The following is a 7,945-nucleotide window of genomic DNA, read 5'->3' as shown; positions in this document are numbered from 1 at the left end:
TGGGACTGTACCAGGATTACATTCCTACTGAAGCGTAGAAATGGATTTACACAGGTATTACAATTCTTCTGCATTCCCTATGAAAAGGTATCTAGCCTTTGTACACTACATACAGGAAACTCTCAAGTTCAGTTGAAGAGTTTGTTCTCTTCCCCTTAGAGAGTCTAGAGGAATTTCCAAATCTCTTCTGTTTGTGCACCAACAATAAACTTTAAATGTGTGGAAACATACACCTTCATAGGAATGAAGTGCCTGTTTTACTCTAGATCGGAAAAGGAGAATGATGTGACAAATAGAAAGATAAAGCAGTAGCTTCAAGAAAAGATTCCGGAAGAGTGTAGCCCAAGTTGATGTGGATAATTGCATCTTTTGGGAGAAATATTGACTAATGGAATGCAGAAATGCTTTCACAAAGTCAAGTGAGGCATTTGGAGTTACGGTCACAGGAATGGCACCTCTGGATCCTCATTGTGACCTTTCAGGCTTTACAGGTGAAGAGGTCTAATACTCTGTAAGGTATATTGACAAAAGGGTAAAGCAAAGTAGATAAAAGAATACCACAGAAGAAAAAGCCATAAAGGCAATACATTTCAGCACCGTCCTTTACAGTACAATCATTCTTGAGGCATAGCCTATATAAATGCAAATGTTCTAACCATGGTGTCAGTAATGAAAAGAACGTGTAATTTAAGAGAAAATTCTGGTAACGAATAAAGTTTAGAAAAATCCCTGTCATTGTGCCAGGTAAAAAGTAAAATTAGACTTCACAAAATTCTAAGATCAAATATATTTCAAGATACAGTGACACTGTTTACAGACACTTAGAAGGGTAGGTGTATGGAGGTGTAATTCTGAATGAAGTAGATTTTATCCTTCTGTATCATTTCAATGGTAAAACACAACAGTGATAATGCTCCAGAATACTTACATTGTTTTCTTTCCTTATATTTTCTAGTTTTCTGATTATTTTCAGGTGTTTACTTTTCATTTGCTGCATGTCTTTTACAATCTGTAGAGGATGAAGGAAATTATCAACTCAGAGCACTAGCAACGCTAGTTATAATGAACCACCAAACACCTTTGAGGTACATTTCTCAAAATGACAGATACAGTGCAGTGAAGTATTTGATCTTAAAAACAGATAAAGGACTGCAGCCAAAGCTTTCAGGCTTCAATAACTAGAAAATATGTTATGCTATTGAACAAAAATCCGTAGGTGACTTGAAATGGAATTTCTCTTCCGGTCCTAGTATGGAATCTCCACTTCTTCCTTTTTACTGTAGTGATCTAAATTGAATATTGAAGACACAGTCACTACAATTTTTTCTAAAGTTTTTGAAAAAGCTTTAGTCTGTGAAGTTTATTGCTGGAAAAAAAGGGACACAATGGAGAAGATTGCATTTTTGCATTTAAGCATTAGGTAACAGACTGTAGAGGGTTTTTTACCTTGATGATATACAATGTAGCCAAATTGTAGGGAATATACAGCACTTCTTTGTTTGTACATTCCTTCATCTCAGTTGCTTTGTGATCAGTATCAGAACAACCTCCGAATGTGGTAACATGATCTATTGCATAAAAAAGTTTACTTTATCAGCTAAAGGCACAGCAGCTTCAGATGAACATTTAAATCTTTTTATTAGAGGCAACAAATATGGTTTTAAATCTTTGGGTTTCTTCTTGTTTTGGTGGTTTTTGTTTTTTCGTTTTTTTGGGGTTTTTTCTGATAACAAATAAAATAGACTTTTGGGAGGAGAATTATAGCAACTCTTACTTATCAACTTTGATCTCTGGACACTATCACACGTATTTATGTAGTTTAACAATTACTTGTCCCTCACTACTCTGATATTTATTACTTTCATAAATTCATGTCATTACAATTAAAAAAAAATCATGCAGAAACATGTTGCCTCTTAAGAAAACTAACTTTTATCAGAGTTAAGAAGACACTTTAAATCCTTATAAAATTACAAGTTGACAGACCCTGTTTATAACAGTGTATGATATAAATTCTAATCTTTTTTCTTAATTGTCCTTTTTTAAAATAAAGACATAAAATTACTTCCCACCCCCCCTGACATCTCTCTGGCTTAACACAGTAGCTGACTTCCTATTGGAAAATTACTTTGAGTATCATAATCCTCAAGCAAGTATCATAATTAACTAACGAGTATATAAGGTCAAAAAAGACTGATCTAATTACTTAGATACTTAGAATAGTGACTTGTATATATCTACACTTAGGAACTTCATTTGAAAATCCAAGCTACACAACTGCATTCAATTAAACCTCACATACAAGAAAGAAAAAAAAAGAACAATCCTCCTAATTTTTTTAATGTATCACATGTTCCAGAAAGCAACAATAATACTTGATAGGTAAATATACCTTTTTTCTGAGTTCTGTTTTCACTCCATCCAATCAGGGAATTCAGAAATGACCACTTGTTTATATTCATTCCAAGCTTGTGCAACCATGAGTTTCCCCCTCCATCTGTTAACAAAATTCAGATCCTAAAATCTTCTTAAGGTTATTGAAATTTTTGCATTAATTCTCTTCAGACCAAAAGCTTTTTAAATTATTAAAAGAGTTACAAAAGTATGAAACTGGAAAGTCACTGAGAGAGCTGCAAGCATAAGAAGGATTTAATATTTGCATAAGACTTGAATGGTTCCACCTGATCTTAAAAACAGAGAGGCAATCAATCTAAAGGCTATATTCCGGACTTGTTTCTCATTTTCTGTGAAAATGTTTTCAAAATGTATTCTGAAAAACTAAAAAATAAACTGGATTTTGCCCAATATCCTGGAAAACATGTGTGTATGAGGGTGTGTGTGGGGTGTGGGTGTGTGTTGGGGGAGGGGCTGTATCGCATTGCTATGTGAGGTATGTCTCACCCTGGTTTATTTATGAGCACTCTGGATGCAAAAAACACTCCTGCTGAGAGAAAACAAAGCCACAACCCTTTCAAGTGTTCTGGTGTGAAAGAGAAAACTGCCTGAAAGAAGTCTTCCGACTCTTTGAATTGGTCAAAACAATTATCAGAAATTCAGAATTTTTGTCCACTGGAGAAATCCAAATGTATAGATACCTTTCCTGAGTTCCTAAAGCAATAGTCATTTACTTACCTAATGCAATGATTTTATATAACAAAATATCTGTTTCTTCACATTGCTTTTACTAGTATTGTAGAAGGATGCACTATTTTAAAACACAATCTGTCCAGCTACTAGATGGAGTCACCAGATCCTGTTCAGATACAGACAAAAAGTCTTGTTTTTCAAAATCCAGTTTTAATGATTTATAAAACACATAACTAAACAAATTCTGAATTCATTATTGTCATCACTATACATTACATACATGTATAAATATATCAGCTTTTGTTCTGTGAATTATGTCATCAAAGGACACATATTAACTTCTGTATAGAACAGCTACTTCTTAGAAGACTTGACCTCTCACATCTACATCCTTTTGGTTCACATTTTGCTTTCTTTCTGCCACCTTGGAGACTCTTACTAGCCTTCCACTTCACATAATCTTACTTTAGGCAAAAGTAGCCACTAGTGTGTCATGCTTGCAGGCCAGGAGTGTAGAGTGTATCCTTCTCTCTAGGATAAAGATTAATTTCAAACCCTTAATGGAAATCAAGATATAGACTTCATTTCCAACTAGAAAAAATGCATTACTACATCATCTACTGAAATGACTACAAAGTCTGTCTTCAAATTATACAGACCACTGGGAAAAAAAAAATATTTGAAACTCCTACGAGTTAATTCATGAATGCTAAAAATCAGTCTACATGCCTTCTGTTTAACTTTGCATCTTGTAGAGCATGTCGCTCTAAAAACTACTGAACATACCTTTTTACACCACTCCTGTGAGTTAACCCTTACAGAACTCTCTGGTATGGCAGGGACAAGACATCTGTAACAGTTCTTTCTGTTTTCAATGCCATCATTCAGACTACTCCAAAAAGGCACTCTGAGTACCACAGCTCCTTACAGTTTAATTCCTTTAGAATGTAAGGCTCCTCAACCCAGAGGTCTCTCCTTTCTCAGATTACAACTAGAATGAAAGCATCCAGTACAGACTAGGCAGCCACATTATTGCTTCTGAATAGTTTCAACTGTATTTTTTGACAGTTTTTAGAGAAGTTGCACACTTCATTTTAGAAGTTACAGATACAGAATATATAAAAATTAAGTTCTGTTCTAATGCCTTTAGTTTTAGCATGTATGAAGCCAGTATGCATCCCTTGTACATGAGAAGTTTGATGATCACATCCATAAGTTGAACCACGACAAGAACTCTCCTACTTAGTCTATACTGTCGCTCATCTGTATTCAAGCTATATTAGCACTGTGTACTATAATGGTTATGCAGCTCTGCTTCTGTGACACAACAGTAACATCTTTTGTGGAAAACAGTGAAGTACAATCCCATTCTAAACATCTGAGGCATAAACTACTACTTACCCTCTTCAGGCGTGTCTTCCACTGTAACACTTTTAATCACACATGAAGGATGTTCCTGTATGTCCTCTGAATAATCAATAACGCTGCCCGGTAGAAGAGCAAATGAGTGAATGGTGGTCTGTGGTTTAGCTTCAGGATCAATTCTTGCTGAATCTCCAGAGGCTTGCCAGCCTGAAGGGTTAACTGTTTGCACCAATACTTCTGGAAAAACAAGCAATATAATTGTTTTTAATAAGATACCAGACAAGAAAAATTGAGAGTCTTAAGAACAAATATCATGAAACAAGACCAGATTTGTAAGATCATACCCAAAAATGGAAACTGACAGCCAATTTAATTAAACCTGGGTGAGTTTCTTAGAAATTTATCAGAGCAAACCTTTAATTTTGGATCTTTTCTTTCTGTCTGTTTTGAAATGTAACATTATTTGGTGATTTAATCTTGGTTTGACTGTCAGATTTAGCTGAATAACAAGCACATCAAGGTCCATGAAATAAAATTACCAGAATTCTCCACCTATCCTGAATAAAACCTGCCAACTCTCCTGCAGCTTCCACCCAAAAGCACATCTCAAACACATAACTCTTCATGGTGTATATGGCACAGCCAGGAAGAAAATGAGTGCTTGATTTGGAACATGAAATACAAATGATAGGCTTTTTGGGAAGCAATCAGAGCCCATGTGCAGGAATTAAAATGTAGGTGACTATAAATTCAGCAACAGAACACATCTTATTACAGAATTTCCAGCTATCTGACTAGGGGTCTCAGCATTGGTACTTGCTCACTATCTCTCAACATTGCACAAAATGTCCTGAAACCTTTAAAAACTTGGCTTGTGTTCATTGAAAAGGCCTGTAAATTACACTTCCAGAAGTAACGGTGGTCATAAAGAATTATGATGATAGCAAAGTAAAAATGAACATAGACTGGTTGAAGTTGTGTATAGCTAATGAAACTGACAGAATGTTTTCATATGGCAGATTGAAAAATGCAGCTCAGAAATGGAATATAACAAAGATCAAGATGCTTTAACTAATCCTTCCCTCCCACCACCACCAGAGCTTTGAACTTTTTTTATGTTTCCCCCATCAATTTGGTAAGTAACACTAGCCAAAGAAACAGCATAAGAGTATTTTCCTATATTTCTATACCAGCTTCTGCTGTGTTTTAACCCTGTCTGGCAGCTCAGCCCCACGCAGCTGCTTGTTCACTCCCTCACAGTGATGGGTGAGAAAATCAGGAAAAAAGTGAGAAAACTCATGGGTTGAGTTAAAGAAAGTTTAGTAGGTAAAGCAAAGCTGTACATGTAAGCAAAACAAAATAAGGAATTAATTCATTACTTCCCATTGGTAGGTCGATGTTTAGTCATCTACAGTAAAACAGGGCTCCATCACGTTAATTGTTACTTAAAAGACAAATGACTTGACTCCAAAAATCTTTTCTTCTTTCTCTTTTCTCTAAACTTTTATTGCTGTGCTCAGTATTGTATGGCACGTGACATTCCCTTGGACGCTGCTGTGATTTAGGAATAGTACTCCACAATTCAGTGCCCCCACTGAAACTCTCCCAAATCACACGCCACTCTCTCACTGCCCCTTCCCCTCCCTCTTTCTGCTGTGGTGGTATGGAGTTGAGAATTGGAGGCACAAAAGGTGAGGGTCATGGGTTGAGATAAGAACAATTTACTGAAAACAACAATGAAATAAGAAAGTGAACAGCAATAATGTTAAAAACATAAGTATTCAAAAGAGAGTGATTCACATGCAAAAATGCTCACTGTGGACCCCAACAGTAGGGGACAGCTCCCACATTTTCTTAACCAGATGGAACTGCTTCTCCTGGTAGGAGAGAGAGTTCCTTTCTCCTTCCACCAGCAATGATGTGGCCAGAATCAGGACAGACAGTTGGGGTCAACTGCTCATATACTGCCTGCTCACTAGTGGGGTAATGTGACGAGCAGAAAAGGCCTGGGAGCTGTGTAAGCACTGCTCAGTGCTAACACTGTGAGTTATCAGCAGTGTTTTGGTCTCAAATCCATAGTACCATAAAGGTTGCTCTGAAGAAAATAAACTCTATCCCAGTCAAATCAGTGGAGCTTCCAAGTAGCCTGAAAGGTAGGTGATATTAGACTGGTAGGTGAGTGAAAATTCATTAAAGCTAGAAGGATAACAATGGTTTTCATTCAAGTTCAATGTGATAAGCATTTAAACCTATGCAGTAAGAAAGTAGAAATATAAAAACTCTGTGCAGAAAACAAACTGCTATAAGCTCTTGTGCTGAATACAAGCTTTGATGAAGGCTACATACAAATACAATATTGTTTGATAATTCTCACTATAAGAGAGAGAGAGACTTGAGAAACACTCTGACTCACACAGAAAAAACGCCATTGGAAGAGTGAAGGAGGCTTCAGAGCTATATTTATGAACATATTTTAAGCTAAGATTAAAGATGAGCAGTATATCATTTACTGTAGTAAGACGCTTATGTCTGTAAAGAGAAAACCATAACCTGCTGGATTCTGCTGTAGTTGGGATACAAACAAGGATTTTTCTCAGTCCCTTTTAATAATTTTTTTTTTTAATAAAAAAGATTATACTATAAATTCCCCTAAGCTATCATCATCTTCATTTCTGTAGATCAAATAACAGTGATTTAGAAAGAAAGGACTAAAACTAATAAATTTTGATGATCTTTCATTCATACAATGCGACTGAGTCAGGAAGTCCTTCCTTTATGTCCAGGCTAACTGGTCTGCAGTCTAATGGAAGTAATTCCCAGAAAATTTAATCTTGTGATCAGAACTCAGTTTAAATGAAAAGTATTTTCACAATTTAAGAAGGCATCTAGTATGTTTCTTTCAGACTGTAAGATCTTCATTAAATAAGTGTCTTTCTTTGTACTTGGAAAAAGCCTCACTACGTAACATAAATACAAAATCACAAAGTTCTACTGACAGTCACTCTACTCCAGTCTTTCCTTTGTAAACAGAGGATTCCACCAAAGATTTTTTTGAAATAAATATCTATGCCTGACTTTGGAGAGCAGGACTTTTGATGCTGAATGTTTCTAATGAGCAGTGAGAAAATACCTCCTTCATCTATATAGTAAAAGTGCAGACAGTAATCAGTAGCATCGTATTAGAAGTAGTTTGGAGTTTTATTTAACCTGTAGTTATTTCTTTATTGTATTTTAGACGCAGATTTGGAGTTTGACTAGATTTGGGGTTTGAAGTGAGGGTTTGGATCAATTCTGCCCAGCATTATTTAGGATGTAAAAGGAGAGACTTTTAATTTGAGAAATGGAGGTAGACCCCTTGTAGGTACAACCTGAATAATTTCTTTTCTTTTAAAAAGACTTAATAGAATTCCCCATGGCCAGAGGTTTGGACTAGATGATCTTCACAGGTCTCTTCCAACCCAAGCACTTCTGTGATTTTGTGATTAATTTTCAT

At 35.8% G+C, this 7,945-nt stretch overlaps 1 long non-coding RNA gene across 1 annotated transcript; it reads right to left on the bottom strand.

Annotated features, from left to right (window-relative positions):
- Nucleotides 1-913: 913 nt before the first annotated feature.
- LOC135407384 (uncharacterized) lies at nt 914-2,522 on the bottom strand. Its single transcript, XR_010426852.1, has 3 exons — nt 2,393-2,522; nt 1,447-1,568; nt 914-1,009 (listed from the first exon to the last, which is right to left on the bottom strand). It is a non-coding gene; the product is annotated as an uncharacterized LOC135407384 (long non-coding RNA).
- Nucleotides 2,523-7,945: the final 5,423 nt, after the last annotated feature.

Source organism: Pseudopipra pipra, chromosome Z, assembly GCF_036250125.1.
Source record: "Pseudopipra pipra isolate bDixPip1 chromosome Z, bDixPip1.hap1, whole genome shotgun sequence".
Taxonomy (NCBI): Eukaryota; Metazoa; Chordata; class Aves; order Passeriformes; family Pipridae; genus Pseudopipra; species Pseudopipra pipra.
The sequence above is the reverse complement of the archived record's forward strand: the minus strand, read 5'-3'. Positions and strand labels throughout refer to the sequence as shown.